We start from the raw sequence: 17,039 nt of genomic DNA, 5'->3' as shown, positions 1-17,039 counted from the left end.
GGCTGCAGCGTAGTAAAGAGTAACATTGATTAAGTGGGTACTCTGTGTCTGTCGCTGCTCTGAATTAAGGTATCAGTGAGGTTCTTCAATCCTGAGAAGGCCATTTGAGGTAGGAGTATTCCCTCTTTGAAGTTGGAGCCAGGGCTGGGCTCTGACGGTCACTGCTCTGCACATGCTCCTGCCTGGTGTGCCCACTCCAGCAGGAGTGTGGCAGGATTCCGGGACAAAGGAGTGGTGCTGGAACTGGGCCTTGGAGCTCAAAGGGCCATAGGAGAGGAGCGTAGTGGACCTTGCAAAGAGGTGGGTTGAAGAAACCAGAAGGCTTGAGGAATGGCCAGGGGCATGTGGCAGAGGACAGTTTGAGGACACCCTCCACTCAGTTGCTGATCATATCACAGCCAAAGCCTTCAGGTCCCCTGGAAAGGCCCTTTATAGGCCTGGCCCTGCTCACCACCAGCCCTCTCCAGGTCCAGCCTGTCTCTTCCTACTTTTCCAAGACGCAGTCCTCAGATCCATAGGGACCAGCTGGACTTTGCACATGGTGTTCCTTCTGTTGTGGAAGCTTCTGGTCTCTCTCTTCACATCTCTGAGCTTCCCTTTCCTTAACTGTGTGGAAAACCATCCTACGTCCCTTCCTTCAGCGGAGTGAGATGCTTATCCTCTGCAGCTTCACTTTCTTCCCCCGCCTTTGAACTCTTCAGACTGGCCTGGGTGTGACTATTTTAATGTCACCCCCATTAGACTATCAGATATGGAAGGATAGGTCACATTCCTTCCCCATGGCTGTTGCTCCTGACATGGTAAATGTCACACGATAGACTCATAACTACGTTAATTGAAATAAGCCTCCAACATATTTTCAAAGAATTCAGGCAAAGGGTGCCTTTCATGTTTCTTGTTTACCCACGCTTGGTCCAACAAATGCATTAAGAAACAGGGCTTTGCAGCTCCCTACATCTTTGCTATTGTAATGTAACATTTCTCCTTCTGCTTCTCCTTCTCTCCTCCTCCTCCTTCTTCTCTTTCTTCTTTGTTTGTTTCTCTCTCTCTCTTTCTTTCTTTCTTTCTCTTCCTCCTTCCTTCCTTCCTCCCTCCCTCCCTCTTTCCTTCCTTCCTTCCTTCCTTCCTTCCTTCCTTCCTTCCTTCCTTCCTTCCTTCCTTCTTTCTTTCTTTCTTTCTTTCTTTCTTTCTTTCTTTCTTTTCTTCTTTCTTTCTTCATGCTGAGGATTACTCCCAGGTCCTCACACCAGCCAGGCAAGTGCTCTACCACATCCACAGTCTTGACATTCCTCTTGATGATTGAGTTCCATTCTGTGGCCTACATGTTCCACAGTTTGGTTAACCCTTTGTGCATTGAAGGACATGTGGGATACTTTCAGCTTTGGGTCATTATGAATAAAGCTGTTATGAATATTCATGAACAGCTTTTTGTGCAAATTTGTTTCCATTTCCCTGGTATAAATGCCCAAGAAGAACATTGCTGATTCATGTGGTAAGCACATGTTTAAGTGAGCAGGCAGGTGCCACACTCTGTTCCAGAGGGTTGTACCATTTTACTCCCACCAGCAACATGTGAAAGAGCTAACATCCCTTCTCTGACACTATTAGTCTCTGTTTCAGCCATTCTGCTTGTGTGTACTAATATCTCACTGTGGTTTCAATTCACGTTTCTCTGATAGCTAATAACCTTGAGTATCTCTTCACGTGCTACTTTCCATCTGTGTATCCTTTGGTGAGAGAGACACCTATTTTGGTTGCCACAAGGACTTCTTCTTTCATTCTTGATTCTCAGTAGATTCAAAGGCAAAAGGTGAACAGCTTACAGCTGAATGATGAGGCAATGCACTTGTGCGCCTGCGAGGTACAAGATAGTGTTCCAAGTAGTGGGGATAAAGCTGTGGAAAGAATCGACAAAATTCCCCGTGTCTATAAAGCTCACACAGTGGTCCCCCTTTGGCCCACAGGGAATGTGTTGGAAGATATCCCACGAGTAACTGAATCCACAGATGATGCTGAACCCTATGAAGATACTCCTCACTTATGAAGAGGCTTGTGATGGGGTGACATCCTGATGAACCCATCGTAAGTTGAAACCTACCTAAGCTTAATGACTTGCCAACATCACAACTTAGCAACACCATACCCCGCACGGTGTCTGTTGCTCACCCCACGAGTGAGTGGCTGAGTGGCACCGTGGCTCACTGCTGCTGCCCAGCATCTTTAGAGAGGATTGCATTACCTTTGTGCCCAGGAAAAGGCTACAATTCAAAGTACAATTTTTACATAATGTGTATTGGTTTTACAGCATCATCAAAAAATTGTAAGTCAAGCCATCGTAAATTAGGATTCATCTGTAAATACATTGTTTTCCTACTCATATGTGCCTATGACAAAGCTGAACTTATAAATTTGGCACTGTGAGAGATTAACAATAACAAAATAGAGCAATTATAGTAATATTTTGTAATGACATTGCCAGCATCACTACTCTTGTGCTTTAAGGACATTATAAAGTAAAACAACTGGTACTTGAATGTAAATACTGTGATGCCATGACAATTTATCTGATAACCAACCAAGTGTCTAACAGGTGGGTAGCACATATATCATGGATACATTGACATTAGAAATACGGTGACAGATGAGAACTGCAAACAACACAAGCCTTTTCAGTGTCCAACCTTGGGGTGCTCCTCCTCCTTCCATGGCCCTCTAGTGAGGGGGTCACCTCTTTCAGTGGTGTGGTGTGCTCAATAAGCTCATGGGCCTGGTTTTTCCCATAGGAGTTTGGTACAACCACACACCCTTGTGCTTCTGATTCATTCCGTAAGTTTATAGGTGATCATTTTTTACCAGTGTGATTGATTTATTTATCCGTTTATGCCATATGGTTTTGCTAGGCAGTTAGCGGTTATCTACTTGTATAAAGAAGGTGTAGCATCATTCCGCCTCAGCACTAAAGTAAAAAAGAAGTAGCTGATGACAAACTCCTGCTTTACACAACGGAGTAACTCTAGTCAGGTACAGCCTGAAAACTGCTGTTCTAGACCTCATGGGGTAACTCAGAGCAGGGCATACATAGCCTGCTCTCCATGTGAGGCCAGAGGGGTAACAGAGGAGGCTGATCACGCAGGGCCTCCTGGGCCTGGGGAGGACTTGGTTTCTTCCTCAGTGAGCTGGGGCGGGAAATCTCTGGGAAGTGCAGGGCAGAGGGATGGTGGGTTTGGATTTCTCATTAGAAAGATCCCTGGGTGCTGTATGGAGAGCATCCTGAAGGCAGTAGGGACCAGGGAGACCAGCTTGGAGACCACTGCAGTGGCCTCTGAGAGGCTTGACAGTGGCTTTCATGAGGTGGTGGCAGTGAGGGTCACAAGAAACACTGGACACAGGATACATTTTGAAGTTCAACAGGTGTGATTCTTATTGAGCAGGAATTGGGGTGAGTGAGAAAGAAAACATCCTGAGGCCAGTGATCTTGGTTTGAACGCTGGAAGGAGAGGGGCGCCTTTGGTGCCACTGGGGATGACTGGGAGGAAGCTGAGGTGCTCAAATGGTGAAAAGTGGACTTTCAGATAATCCTTGAAGATGACCCCGATGTGGGCAGACCAGGAATCTGGTGCCTTGAGGAGGCTTGGGTGAAAATATTAATCTAAAAGTCAGGCCTGGTGCCGCACCTGTCACATAGTTAGTGCTCAGCGTGGTTACCGGTCTTCAAGTCCTATGTCTAAAATCCTTGGGGCTGCTTTGAGAAATCCATGCAGTTGAGCCACAGGAGATGACCAATAGCTGACCACTTTGGACCTACAATAGTAGCACTTTCCTGTGGGGTGTCTGGATCGTATGTTATGTGACACTCTCGGTGGGGTCTGAAGTAGCACCCCACCACCAAGCACAACAACTGTTCTGCAGCCCAAGGTCCTCATGCCAAGGTGACAGATGAGAACTGCAAACAACACAAGTCTTTTCGGGTCAGCTTTTGTTGCCAAAAGAGTTATAAAAGCTTTCAGTTTTCAGAGTTTTGTGGGTTTTAGATTATGGACTTGTATTATTATTCTCGTTATTGTAATCACTGCTGATGTTATTACCTGTGTGGCACGGGGGGGTGTTGAACTAGGCCAACGAGTGGAAGTTCCTGAGAGGTGCATTTCAGCTTAATTTTAAGGTAAGAGCAATTCAGTGTTACTCAGAGATAAGTCATGCTACTCCCAAGGTGGGAGCTCTCTGGCTCAAGGGCAACAACACTTACTGATTGGAGAGGTGATTGGAGTTGACCTCTTATAGCTCTTGATCTCACCGAGGCAGGATGACTAAATCGTCCTTCCATTTCATGACTTGTTCACTCCTTCTGTAAAATGGGACCAGGGAATTGAACTTTGTGATTTCTGAGGGTGCGTCTGCAGTATGTTTTCGGGTGTCTGTGCCTTCTCTTTCCCCTCGGGTTGTTCCCCTCATGCATCTCTGCATAACCTCACTTACGTCCCTATTTGCAGAGTAACTCTTTTCCCAAACACTATCATGGCAAGTTCCCTAGGATGTACAACGTGGGATTAACCTGGGCAGCTGGGAGAAGTCACCAGATCTTTTCCCTGTTTCTTCCTGAATTGGGAAGAAAGATCATTTTCCAGAAATTTCTTCTTCATATCCAAGCATGTTTGGACTTGTGCAATACTCGCAGCCTTTCAGCAAAGTGCTAATCTAGGGCACAGCTCCACTTTCCTGGAATGGCAATGATGGCTGCAGGGCCCTCTCCCTTGGGTTCTTCTGGAAACTGAGCTACATGATAAAACAGAATTTTCCAGGGGTTGACTCAGCCTTTAAATGACAGCAGAATCGAATGCAGTCAGTCTGAAGGAAAACCTTTCTAAAGGATAGTTTGAGCTCCCAACAATTTAAAGTAATGTCTGCAGAGGCTGGGAATGCAGCTCAGTGGAGTGGGGGCACTTGCCTACCCTGTGAGAGGCCCTGGATTCCATCCCCAGCAATGTGTGTGTGTGTGTGGGGAGGTGGAAGTTGTAAAATTAACATATTTTGACTTTGGAAAACAAAAAATGCAAGCGCACACAGACACATACACACAAAGGGAACCACAGACTACCAGGTGCTCTGAAACCATCAAACCCCACCAAACAATATTGTCCTGAGCAGAATGAGTCCTAGACACCAGGCTTTTAGAATTCCTTCTCCTCTTGTTCTCCTAAGCCCTCTCCTTTGTTGTTTGCATACATCTCCAGCTGCCCTTTCCATGGATCGTGCTTTCAGGTGGTGAAAGCCAACCACTCCTCCCCTAGGCATAGCAGAACCCTTGCTCACGTTCACCATGGGAGTCATATGAGGACGAGGATCCTCACTGTAGCATCCCAGTAGCAGAAACCTGGATGCACACCAGCACCTGTCACCAGGAGAGGCAGTGAAGAGCCACACAGTGGGGCAGAGTGCAGTGGTCCAGGTGAAGGATCACCATCTGCGCACCTCCAGACAGGGGAGTCCAGCGTGATGATATCAGGGGAGGAAGTTCCCAAAGATTCTACAGAGCAGAGCTCACATCAAATTACAATGAACACACACTCACACACAAATGCATCTATAGATACAACCAGTTAAAAAGGAGAGCAGAGCAAGGAGGAAGTCAGGACTCAGGATGGAATTAGAGCGAATGAGTAAGTCTCTCCTAGGGTGCCAGACGATTCCCGTGGCCTTCATTTGATGTCACAGGTTATTAGGTACCAATTATAACCAATTAACTAAATGGACTCAACAAAAAGCCATTCAAGCAGGGAGGGCCCTTAACGAAGGTGTGACATGATTCCAGGATGGTTACCATCCCCATACGTATATCTGAGACCTCAAAACACAAACGAGCCAGTGGTGGCTAAGTAGGGTCCTAATATACTTTCTGATGAACTCTGTGGATTTTGCAGGAGGAGGGGAGGTCTACTGGGGCTTCAGGGAGATGTTGTTAGCTTTTCTTCTCAGCTCTTGACTCCAGTCCAGGCAGACGACGTTGCCAGGTACGTGAGGTCCTGCCGAACTTGGCTACACGGTCAAAGCTCGTAAGCAGCCTGGAAAAGGGCCTGGAGTTAGGATTCTGAGTGTGTTGACTGTGTTTCCAGTCAGACCAGAGGAGGAACTCTGTCCCTAGTTGGGTGACGAGCTCTGGCTGGGAGAGTGTGCCAGGTGTGGAGGGATGAGCATAGACCCAGAAGGGAAGAATGGGCAGCCGAGAGCTGGAGAGCCGAGCCAGGCGGTGACAGGGCCTGCAGCTCTGAACAACAAGGTGCAGCCGGAGGTGCTTGGCCAAGCCACCAGTTTCACTGGCCCCCTGCTCCTTCTCTGACCCCCGTCTCATTTTCTCATTCCAGACTCAACCGCTCAGTCTCTACCAGAAACTGGAGATAGACAACCCAGATCTGAGGCTGGAGATTGCTAATTTTCTGTCTGTGAGTGTGGCCTTATTTCTTAGCTGGACAGTCCTGGTTCTCAGGCCACATGAAATCGAGGGCATCTTGCTACTGAGCAGATGGCTAAGCCATGGATTTCAATGACAGTGGTCCCCTCAGGCAAAGGTAGAGCTCCCACTCTGAGAGGGCCCAGCCCCCTTCAGTGACAGCAGTCTAGTCACATAGCACTGTCATGTTTATTTGGAAAGCTCTCCGGCCCACTAGCCTGTGAGCAAGGAAGAGGACAGGTCTTTCTCACGGTCGAGTCTCCACATTCAGGATACAGTGTAAATGCCAGAGAAATGTTTGAGGAATCCCATGCATTACACCTTGTGGGCAGGGCCCGGTGAATGGCACCTTGAAGTGGAGACAAGTTGTCACTGGTTGGGAGAAATGGGGGAGTTCAGCCAGGAGGGGGTGGTTTGGCTTGGGCTCAGAAGTAGAGTTAATGGATGGAGATGGGGGAGCCTGGGGGTGGAGGTGACAGGTATGGATGGCAGTGACGTGGAGCTTTTCAAAGTAAGTAGCCATGAAACTGCAGGCCTGCTGACCCATCGAGCAGCCTGTGATCCCATCGGTATCGCCACTCCTGTGACCGTCAGCTGCAGGTGAGCCCAGAAATGAGCAGGGGCCTGAGGTTGGGGTGGGGCAGGGGTAGAACAGAAGGGAACGTTTCTGCACCACTGCCTAAATTCCAGTTCAACATCCGGATCTTTCTTGGTTCTCACATGGCTTTGGCAGGTCAGCGCTCTGACTCCAAATTTGAAGAATAATAAACACCTAGGAAAGTGATGTCACTCGCTCAGAATTCCCCCCAAACTGAGCAGCAGAGCCGAACCCTGGGCCTGTGCTGGGTTCCTCTGGCTAGTGAGGTTCAGGCTGAGGGCAAAGATGGGAGGTGGAAGCCAGCAGGTATGTGGAGAGAAGTTGGGGACTAGCAGGGGATGGCTGCTCCTTAGGGCCTGGGCAGATAAGTGCTTTGTTAGGGTATCTGTGTTCTGGAAGGTTCTATCAGGGGCCTGTAAAGTTTGCATGTGCCTTAAGAAGTTTGCATGTCCACACCCTTGTCATGACCTTTCCAGGGAATGCTTCTGGAACTGGACACAGAGCTCGGGCTCCACAGAAGGAAAAGTGCTACCCTAACCGAGAGGGGAGAGGCTGCGCACAGGCTTCAGCCTCTGGGATGAGTAATGTGTGGTTAGGGAGGAGCTCCGCTGTCGGGGAGGGCAGGAAGCGATTAAAAAAAGGGAAAGACAAAAAGAATCAGAAACTGAAGATGTGGTTGAACAAGTGAATGTGCTCCACACCGGCTATGGTGACAGTTGTTGCCCCAAACCGTCTGCACGATGGTCTGTGGATGGGGTGAGGTGTGTGAAGTGGAGGTACAGGGGAGGTCAGAGAAGAGAAGATGCCCTGAGTCAGAGGGACAGACTGAGGTCCAGGCAGACAGACCCAAAGACTGAAGAAGGGCACACATGGTGTCATAGAGACAGAGGTGATCAGCCAGAGGTCCAGGGTCCGTGACAGAACCAGAAAGACAGGGACAGAGAGAAAGAGGGTAAGGGGGACAGTGACGTGACCATCTAATGTGGCCATGTTTAATGGAGAAAGCACATGAATTTACTGAGGGACAGCGTCTGGGACCTCCAGGGCCCTTGGCAGGATGTGCTCCTTGGCTCAGCTGAGGTAGAGGATAGTCCTATGTTTCTCCATTCAGGCTGCGAGAGCAAAACTCCTTGTACTTTAATTCATGAACAATGAGCAGAATTTATTGCTCATTGTTCTGGAACTGGAAAGTTCAAGATCCAGGCACCAGCAGATTTACTGTCTGGTGAGGACCCACTTTTTGGGCCCAAGAGGGAGCCCTGTTGCTGCATCCCCACTGGTAGAAGGGACAAGTCAACTCCCTCTGAGGCCACTAATCCCTTTCACAGAGCAGAGGTTGGGTAACCTAATTACCCCCAAAGGCCCACCTCTTAGTATTGTTGCATTGGGGTTGAGCTCTCAGCATATTAGTTTTGGGAGGGACCATGATCCTTCAGACTGTAGCTCTCACTGATGTATGGAAGCCTCTGAAGGTCACTACTCTGAAGGAGACTTCCCATGTGGTCACAGCCTCTCAGCACTAGAGGAGGCTGAGGAGATCTCTGTTTGCACCTCCACTTGACCTCCAGGGACTGATCATTGCTCATTCAGAATGTTCTTCCTTAACCTAAGCCACCTTCTCATGACTTCTGTAAGTTTGGAGCAACCCATGAGCAAATCTGGTGTTGCTTTTCCTCTTTGCTCTTGATAATGATCCTGTCCCCACCGTGTTCTCTCTTCCCCAGGATCATCTTCTGCAGTTCCTTCACTGGTTTTATCAGTCAGGACAGGCTAGTTTATGCTGTAATAACAAAATATCCCAATCAGAGAACAAAGGTTTATTTGTTTATTTATTTATTTTGCTCACACTATATGTTCATTGCAAGCTGAAAAAACTCTGCTCCAATTCACATCCACTCCACGATCCAGGCTGGGCAAGTAGTCTCCATCTAAAGATGCTGATCATTTTTCATTGAAGAAAAAGAGAACATGAGTCTTCATACCTTGGCTTTGAAAGTTTCTACCATAAATGATATAATCACCTTCACCCATCTTACATTGGTTAGAACCTTTGCCTATGAGGTAGGGAAGGAAGACTTTCACGGAGGAAGCAGTGAATATTGTGATTAATAATACTATCTATTACAACTGGCTCCTCCCAGCTGCAGTTCGCAGCTCTCTGCTGAAGCTATTCCCTGATCCATGAGACACTCACAGGGACCTGATGTTCATGGGTAACTGGGTATCATTTCTGCAAATGTTCCTCCTCCTCCACATTAGAGATATGCCAAGCAGACTGTGTTCCTACTGAACTTGCCGAGGATATGGAAAGAGAATAAGCCCATCTTTAATTGGATAGCTCTACTTCCATTTTATTGCATCTTTATCCCTTAAAGCCTTTTGAACAATCTCATCTTTTATTGCTTAGCATCCTGAAGTAATTGGCTTTTCTGTAACTCCAGGATGGAAAAAATCCTGCCTACTATCATTGGACTTTGAGTGAAAATTGTGACTTTGAATTACGTGGATCCATTGGAACTCTCAGGATTTGCCTATTTGAGTGGCTGGTGCCAATTTGTTCAGTGAAAAATTGGTGCCCATAGTGATGCTTCATTACAAAGATATAAAATACCTGTCAGTTTGATGGCCAAATGACAGGTGATGGGACACTGTGTTGGAAAGTGGGCAGTAGGTGGCCAGGTCATGCAGGGGCAAGACATTTGTAAAGCTGTCACCTGTGATGACTTGCAAGGCAGATTCTGTGCTATTTGAACTTGTCACCGCAGGAGCAGAGCTAGAAAAAGAGGGGGTTGGTAGCCAGGCTGTATTGACAGGTGCTCATAAATTAGATGAGTTGTAAGAGGGAATTAAGATGAACACAGAGTGCAGAGATGTGGGACCCTGGAGCTGGACCCACAACCACTCCTGAGCACCACACAATGAGACAGCATTTAAAAGAATTTAGAGGTAGAATCTCCTATATGGAAAAATGACTCGGGGCACAGATCAAATGAAAAATGTGGCCTTCTCATTGATTTTTCCATAAAGTGTCAAGTAGCTGCCATTAGGTTGAGAGAGCGCCCGTGGGTAGAAGAGCAAGGGAGAAGGCACACTTGAGAGCACACTTTTTCACCTGCAGTCACAGGTGCATAGGCCACTGTCCTGTGAACTTACCGAGTGAAATGAGATGTCAAAGAAACGTCAAGCCTGCGCTGGACAATCTTGGGAATTTAAGACCACTTGGGACATGACAGCAACGAATCAAGAAAACTGTGCTCACTCCAAGGAAGGCAGGGTCCCTAATTCTCACTCATGTGCTCAAGGAAGATGACACTCACAAGGTTCTCTCCCCCAAAGGGTGGTCCTCAGGATCATAAAGACCAAGGGCAGGACAAACTCCCTGAGACAGGTTAGAGCTCCTCGCCCAGAGCTGGAGACTTTAGGACAGGTCGGCCCTGCTGGGTCCCAGAACCCTCTGGATCTGTGACTCCTGTGTGTGCCCCAGGCTTCCCAGCAGGTGGATTTATTATGACTTTCCTGTCCCTGTCCCTGTCCCACCTCTGTATCTTGGATGTACGGAGTATGTGGTGGGGGCGTGTAGGGGTGATTAGAAGAAAAGGGTATATAATATAAACTTATAGATCGCAGGTCTAGGGCAATAATTCTCAACAGGGAACCACTTTGGCCTTGTGGACATTTGGCAATAGCTGGGGACATTTTTAGTTGTCACAACTGGAGGTGGTGATGCTGTTGATACCTAGCAGGGGTCAGGGGATACTATGGAGCATCCTACAGGAGAGCCTCTCCAACGGAGGATTATCCAGCTTAAAATGCCCACGTTACCAAAGCTGAGAATCTGGTCTAGGGAACACAGGGCCCAACATGCTGAATGATTAGACAGATTATGGGACAGCACCTGGAAATCAGAGCGCCCGGCATGGAGCTCATTCCTTCATTCAGCTGACATGAGCATCTTCAAGAGGTTGCTAGGAGGTGGAGGGTGGGGATTTGTCAGGGTAATTACTGTTACTTCCTGCCATAGGCCCCTGCCAAGGTTTCAGTGTCTTCAACAATCAAGGCTGAGCTTTCACATCATGTTTGGAAACACAGGGGTTTTTCTTCCCTCATCAAGAGATATATTTTTTTCCTTATGGACATGGGGACTGGTCATAAATTGTTTTCCTCATTGACTTGGCTGCTAGGCAGCTTATTAAAACAACTGTTCACACCTTTCCTGACATCCCCGGGTGCACCCCCTGTTACTCTGGTTCTCTCCTCTGTCATCTGTGTTGTCTGCCCTTCTACTTGTGGCCTTGATACCTTTGGGGTGAGATGAGCTAGAAACCAAATGAATCAAAAGCGTTCTTTTTCACAGACGGCTGCCGTGATGGAGAAACCAAGGAGCCCACCAATGGCCCTTCTTTCAAAAAAGGAAAATGGGGCCTTGGGTCTCGGCTTGAAGATTTGCAGAATTGAAACTGTTCGGGGTCTTCGGATCACTCTTCCTTTTTCTTTTTTCATCCTGTATTTTAGTGACCCCTTTTAAGTTGCTATTTTAACAATCGGGAGTCTCATTTACTTTAGCGGGGAGAGGAAGGAGATAAAAACATTTTCTCCAAGGTCTTTTGGGGAATCACTTCATGCAAATATCTTAGTCTCAGAAGGAAACTGCCTGAGGTCAGCCTCTGCTCATTCCTGAGAAGGCACATTCACAGTGGGTGTTTTCACTTTTGATTTTCTGTTTCCAAATATAAAATAGATGAGGGGTCAGGAGACCAAGTCACAAACTTGCTGTGTGACTTCAGGCTGTTTATACCCTCTCTCTGGTCTCCAGATAAAAAAAAAATTAGCTGAAAACCCACCTGGACCCATAGTTCTCGGGTGTATACCCCGGGGAGTGGGCTATGCCAGTGAGATGTGTTTTCTGATGATCTAGGCTTATGTGGGGTTTTAGTGACATCCAAATCCTATGGTTAAAAGAGATTGGCTCAGTTTCCTATAAGAGTGGAGGAATTGATGGGTTTGGAGGCTCGGCTGGGGTCTTGCAGGTGACAGTGTTGAGAGGTAGGTCAAAGGACAAGTCCTGAAGTCCCTCTGCTGGCTTCCACACTTCCCTTGGTTATATAACTGTGGGCAGACCACGTAGGTTCCTTAGGGCTCCATGTCCTCATTGGCCAGGACAAGAGGCCAAGGATAAAACCATGCACCATGAAGACCAGGTGACAGTGCCTATACAGTGCCACATGCTTGGTGCAATCCATAGTCCTCATTACCATCCTTCACTGGGTTAGACTTGGCTGAATTCTGGTGTGGCCAACCGGTGGGGTTGAAGCTAGTCCTCTTTCTTTTTGTATGAGGTCAGAAAATAATTGCTGCTCCACTTTCCCAAAATGGCATGGCAAGAAGGGTACAGAGACCTCCTTGAGCTCAGCTTCCAGACAGCCAGCTCACAAGCTGCAGGGCCCTTTCCCTCCATCCAGTCCCTCCTGAGACACGAGCCCCTTTCTCTTTCTGGTTTCCATTTTCTCTTCTGTGAGATGAGTAAGTTAGATTAGATCATCTCTGATGTAACTAATTTCCACTACATTCCAGGTTAGATATTTTGTATTCAGTTAAAACCGGATTTCTCAGCCTCAGTCTTATTGACGTTTTAGACCAGATCATTCTTGATCATCCTGTGTACTCTAGAATGTTCAGCAGCATCCTTGAACTCTTCCCCAAGTAGCACCCCTTCCCCAAGTGGAGACAAACAAAAGTGCCCACCTATATAGCCAGATGTCCCCCAGGGAGCAAAACTGCTTTGGTTGGGAAACATAATTTAAAAGTACTTAAACATAACGTCACTCACGTAGCATGGTGTTCTCCATTTCCACGCACAGAAAATTAAACGTTGAATGTTGAATGCTCTCTCTCATATGTGGAAGCTAGAGCAAAATAAGGTGGATATGGGGAGGTTAGCTATCATAAAGATATAGGGAAGATTAGCGGAGTGAGAGAAGGAGAGAGGGCCGGAGAAGGGACAGGAAACGGGAGGGAACGTGGAATGAATTAATTTAACATCTTGAAGCTAAGTGCATATATACATATACCGCAGAGAGTTCTGCCTTTATGTCTGTGTAGAAAGCACCAACCAAAAATAAATAAATGAGAGGAAGGTCCATGGAGCCAAGGAAGGAGCATGGGGAAGAAATCAGGGGAGACGGTATTGAAATGGAGTAAATCACATTCCATGCATGTGTGATTTTGTCAAAATGAACCCAATTAGTATGTCTAACTATGATGCTCTGGCAAAAAAACACAAACAAGGAAAAAAAATGTGTCATAACAAACGAAACACAACAAACACACCAATTTAATTTCTTTATGCCAGCCACTGGGCTGCCAGATTTCGGTGCCTTCGTCTTCCTGATGTCCTTGGGAAGTGGGATGTCATTATCCCCTGCTCTCACCCCACGGCAGTGGTATGCTCATAGGGCTTCAGTGGGCTGAACTTACATTTTGGAGAGCGAGATGATACGGGTCTTCTGAGCCAGGCAGACCTGATTTGGAATCTCGGCTCCAGGCCGGTGAGCTTTCCACCGTTTCCAGGAGAGCCCTGTCCGTGCCCTTGTTGAATGGAGGCAATAATAGGCTGAGGGAGGGTTGGCGAGGCAGAGAGCCACCTGTATACCATGAACATTGCGATCATTCCTTCCTCTGGGTCCCAGGTGTGGTGCCAGAGCTCCTGGGAAGGATGACAGCCTCATACCATGGTGCATCACCTCAGCCCTGGCACCCCGCCCTTGGGTGTCTAGGCCTTTCTTCTGAGCTCCAGACCCACACGGGCAGCGCTCTGCTAGAAAACCTTATAGTCCTCCTGGCCTCAGTCTGCAAGTCCCCTTGGGTCTCCTTTCCCTGACATCTTCAGATGTCATACTCCTGGGCTTGGCTTGGCAGCCATCCCTGACTTCTCCCAGCTCCTCATTTCCCATGGCCAAGCAGTAACCAGGCCCTGTTCACTGCGATTGGGGTGACTTTTCCCATAGCTGTCTTTTCTCTGGGTCAGGACACCAGGCCTCTCACATGGGGTGTTGACAGTGCTTCCTATCCAGTCTCCCTGCCTTCACCCCTGCCCGCCCCACCCTCCATCCAGAATAATCCTTATGGCGGCGCATCTGACTGGGTCTCCATGGCCTGTTCTCAAGCCTAGTTTCTTGATCCTCTGCACAAAGCTGTCATTCTGACTCTGTTCTGTACTTAGCCTCGCCTTTGGCTCCTCTACTCTCCTTTCTCGCAGTTTTAAACACACAGGACAGCTCACAGTGTCTCGGAGGCATGGTCCTCCCAATTCCCCTTAGTCATCTGAATATGCTTTTGTTCCAGAACACTTCTCTGCCACTTTGCCTGTGGCCTCCAAGCCTCCTTAAGTCTCCACTTAGAGTTCACTTCCCCTGGGAAACCTCTGATCCCTAAACCTAGGCCAAGTACCTAGGCACTGTTGTGATAGATGCTTGGAGCATGGGTGAGTGGCAGCTGGCATCTGCGTGATTTAAAGGACAGCTGCAAGGATGGGGGTGGGGAGCCAAGGCGGTGAGCTAGAGGCTGACAGAGGAAGGATGGATGATCAGTCCTGCAGCTGGCCCTGGGTCCCCTCTTCCCACCTTGAAATCTCCAGCAGCTCAGCAAGAAGATGATCCCTTTCCACAGAAATGTGACTCAGAGAATTTTTATCTCTGATATTCAAAGATAGATAAGAAGCCCACTTTATACCTGACAAGGAGGTAGGGTTCCTTTCTTGTGACCAAAATGTCAGATGGGGAGGGCCAAAGGACCTGGAGCCATCTGACCTATAAGTCACCCCTCATTAGAGAGGTGAAGTCCCTCTGATGAGGCAACTTGAAAAACTAGATGAGTGTGTGCCAAGGTTTCCCAATCTTGGCAGCACTGAGAAATTGGATCAGATGACTCTCTCGTCTGTGGGGAACTGTTTTGCGCATGGTGGCTTCTTTCTATCCACTAGATACCACAGCAGTACCCTCCCTCATCCAAATGTGACAACCAGAGATAGCTCCTGACATTGTTGACTTTGGCCCTGAATGAGAACCATGGTCCTTGTGGCATTTGAAGCGGGCCCATCTGATGGAGCCCCAGGAGCACCTGGGAGAGCTGTGTTTGAAGTTCCTGATGGATTTTTTCATTTAGTGATGATGGTTCTCATGAGTTCTGTTTGAATTCGCCTTTGGGCAACTGGCTTGCCCTCCTTAGACTGTAGCCCTCTATTCAGAAAAATTCATTTTTGTTCATGGAAGTGACCTGGAGGATGGACACCCTCAGACCCTGGGATGGGTGTCAGTGGCCTGGAAACCACAGCTGAGCCATAAAATTCAGGCCCCCACTTGCTCAGGGTGGCCATCTCTGCAGGTCGATGCTGCTGTCCCTTGAGCTTTCAAGATGTCCCAGGGAGGTCTCTGTCTCATTCAGTCACTTCTTAGCCACCCTCCTTACCCAGTAGCACAGACCATCAAACCGGGAAAGTGCTTAGACACATGTCCTGAGCCTTTCTTTTAGCAGGGAAAGAGAAGAGATTTGACAGAGGTCACATAGGGATTTGGCCTAAGACCCTTACCAACCCAGGTTTCCTGACTTGAAGTCTAGTACTCTTTCTCCTTCTCTGAGAGCCCATGCCCAGGTCAGCTGAGCCCTTAGTCAACCTCTTTCCTGGAGACTTCTGCTAATATATTTTTAAAAATTTTATTCAAACATCTTTGGCCTTTACTTCCTGCCTCCTGCCTTTCGCTAAGTGACAGGTAGCTGGTGCCACATAACCTCCAAATTGGAACCCAATAAAATGAAACTAATGGTAGGAATTTGAGGGAGTGATCTGGGTTTAGAAAGACTTTTGGAGCAGCTAGAACTTGTGGGAAATTCCCCATCTCTGGAGGCATCGAGGCGACCATCATATAGGAGTTGCACGTGGGGGTTGTTTCCCATCATGTGATTTAGAGGAAAGAAACTGGGTTTTGGGCTTAGGTTCAGATTCCAGCTCTACCACTTCATGACTGTGTGAATTTACCATAAAGATAATGCCATTTTTGCATGGCTACTGTGGGCTGATCACATGGTTCATCTTAGGAGTTCTTCCAATTGTGGCAAGAAGGGTTTACAGTTTGAAGATAAAAAACTGAAATGCAGAGAGTTTGGGACACGAAATTCCATCAAGTAATAAAGTTAGAAGTAGAAGATTCAGGAGCCCAACCCATGGCAACCTGGCTCAAAAATAGAAATGACTAAAGTGAATCTTTTTTTTTTTAATGATTAGGTATAAAGTAACTTCCCTGGACTTGTTTCTTTATCTGCTAAACTGGGATGCTAATATTTCCTTAGGAGAACCATGTGAGGATTAAAGAAAATAATACCTATATAGGACCTGGCACCCATTGAGTGTTTGGTAGATGCTTGGCTTTCCTCTCTTCAGCACGAGTTATTTTAACTTAATATCACTTGTGATTTAATGAGTGTTAACTTGGTGTAGGCACACTGCCTACATCAATGTTTATAGCAGCTCAATTCACAGTAGCTAAACTGTGGAATCAACCTAGGTGCCCTTCAACAGTGTACACATGTAATTTCACAAAACCGAAGTGAGGTGGGTATTATTGTCTTCAATAATTGACTTTCTCTGAGATGCAGAGAAAGTAAGGAAAGTGTTCAAGTTCAAATGCCAAGAACACGGCAGGTCGAGGACCTGAGGTCATGCCTTTGGACTCCAAAGTGGCTCTCTTCCCCCAGGCTGTGCTCAATCCTCTCGATATTCAAAGCCCTAAGGAGCTTTGGAAATTCTCTGATGTCCCCAGTTATTCCCCATGTACTTTTTTGCACCTTTACAAATGAAAATAAAACAGATTTTTCATTACAATTAGAGGCTGGCTCCTGGAGGACCATCCTGTGTTCTATTAAGGTACGAGTAGATTGTCAATTTTTATTGATCCCTGCTGAATTTCTAAGGTAGATTCATGCCCATCCCTCTTCCATCCTGCC

Source organism: Spermophilus citellus (assembly GCF_964194105.1).
Source record: "Spermophilus citellus genome assembly, chromosome: 2".
Classification (NCBI taxonomy): Eukaryota; Metazoa; Chordata; class Mammalia; order Rodentia; family Sciuridae; genus Spermophilus; species Spermophilus citellus.
Note: the sequence above shows the minus strand (reverse complement) of the source record.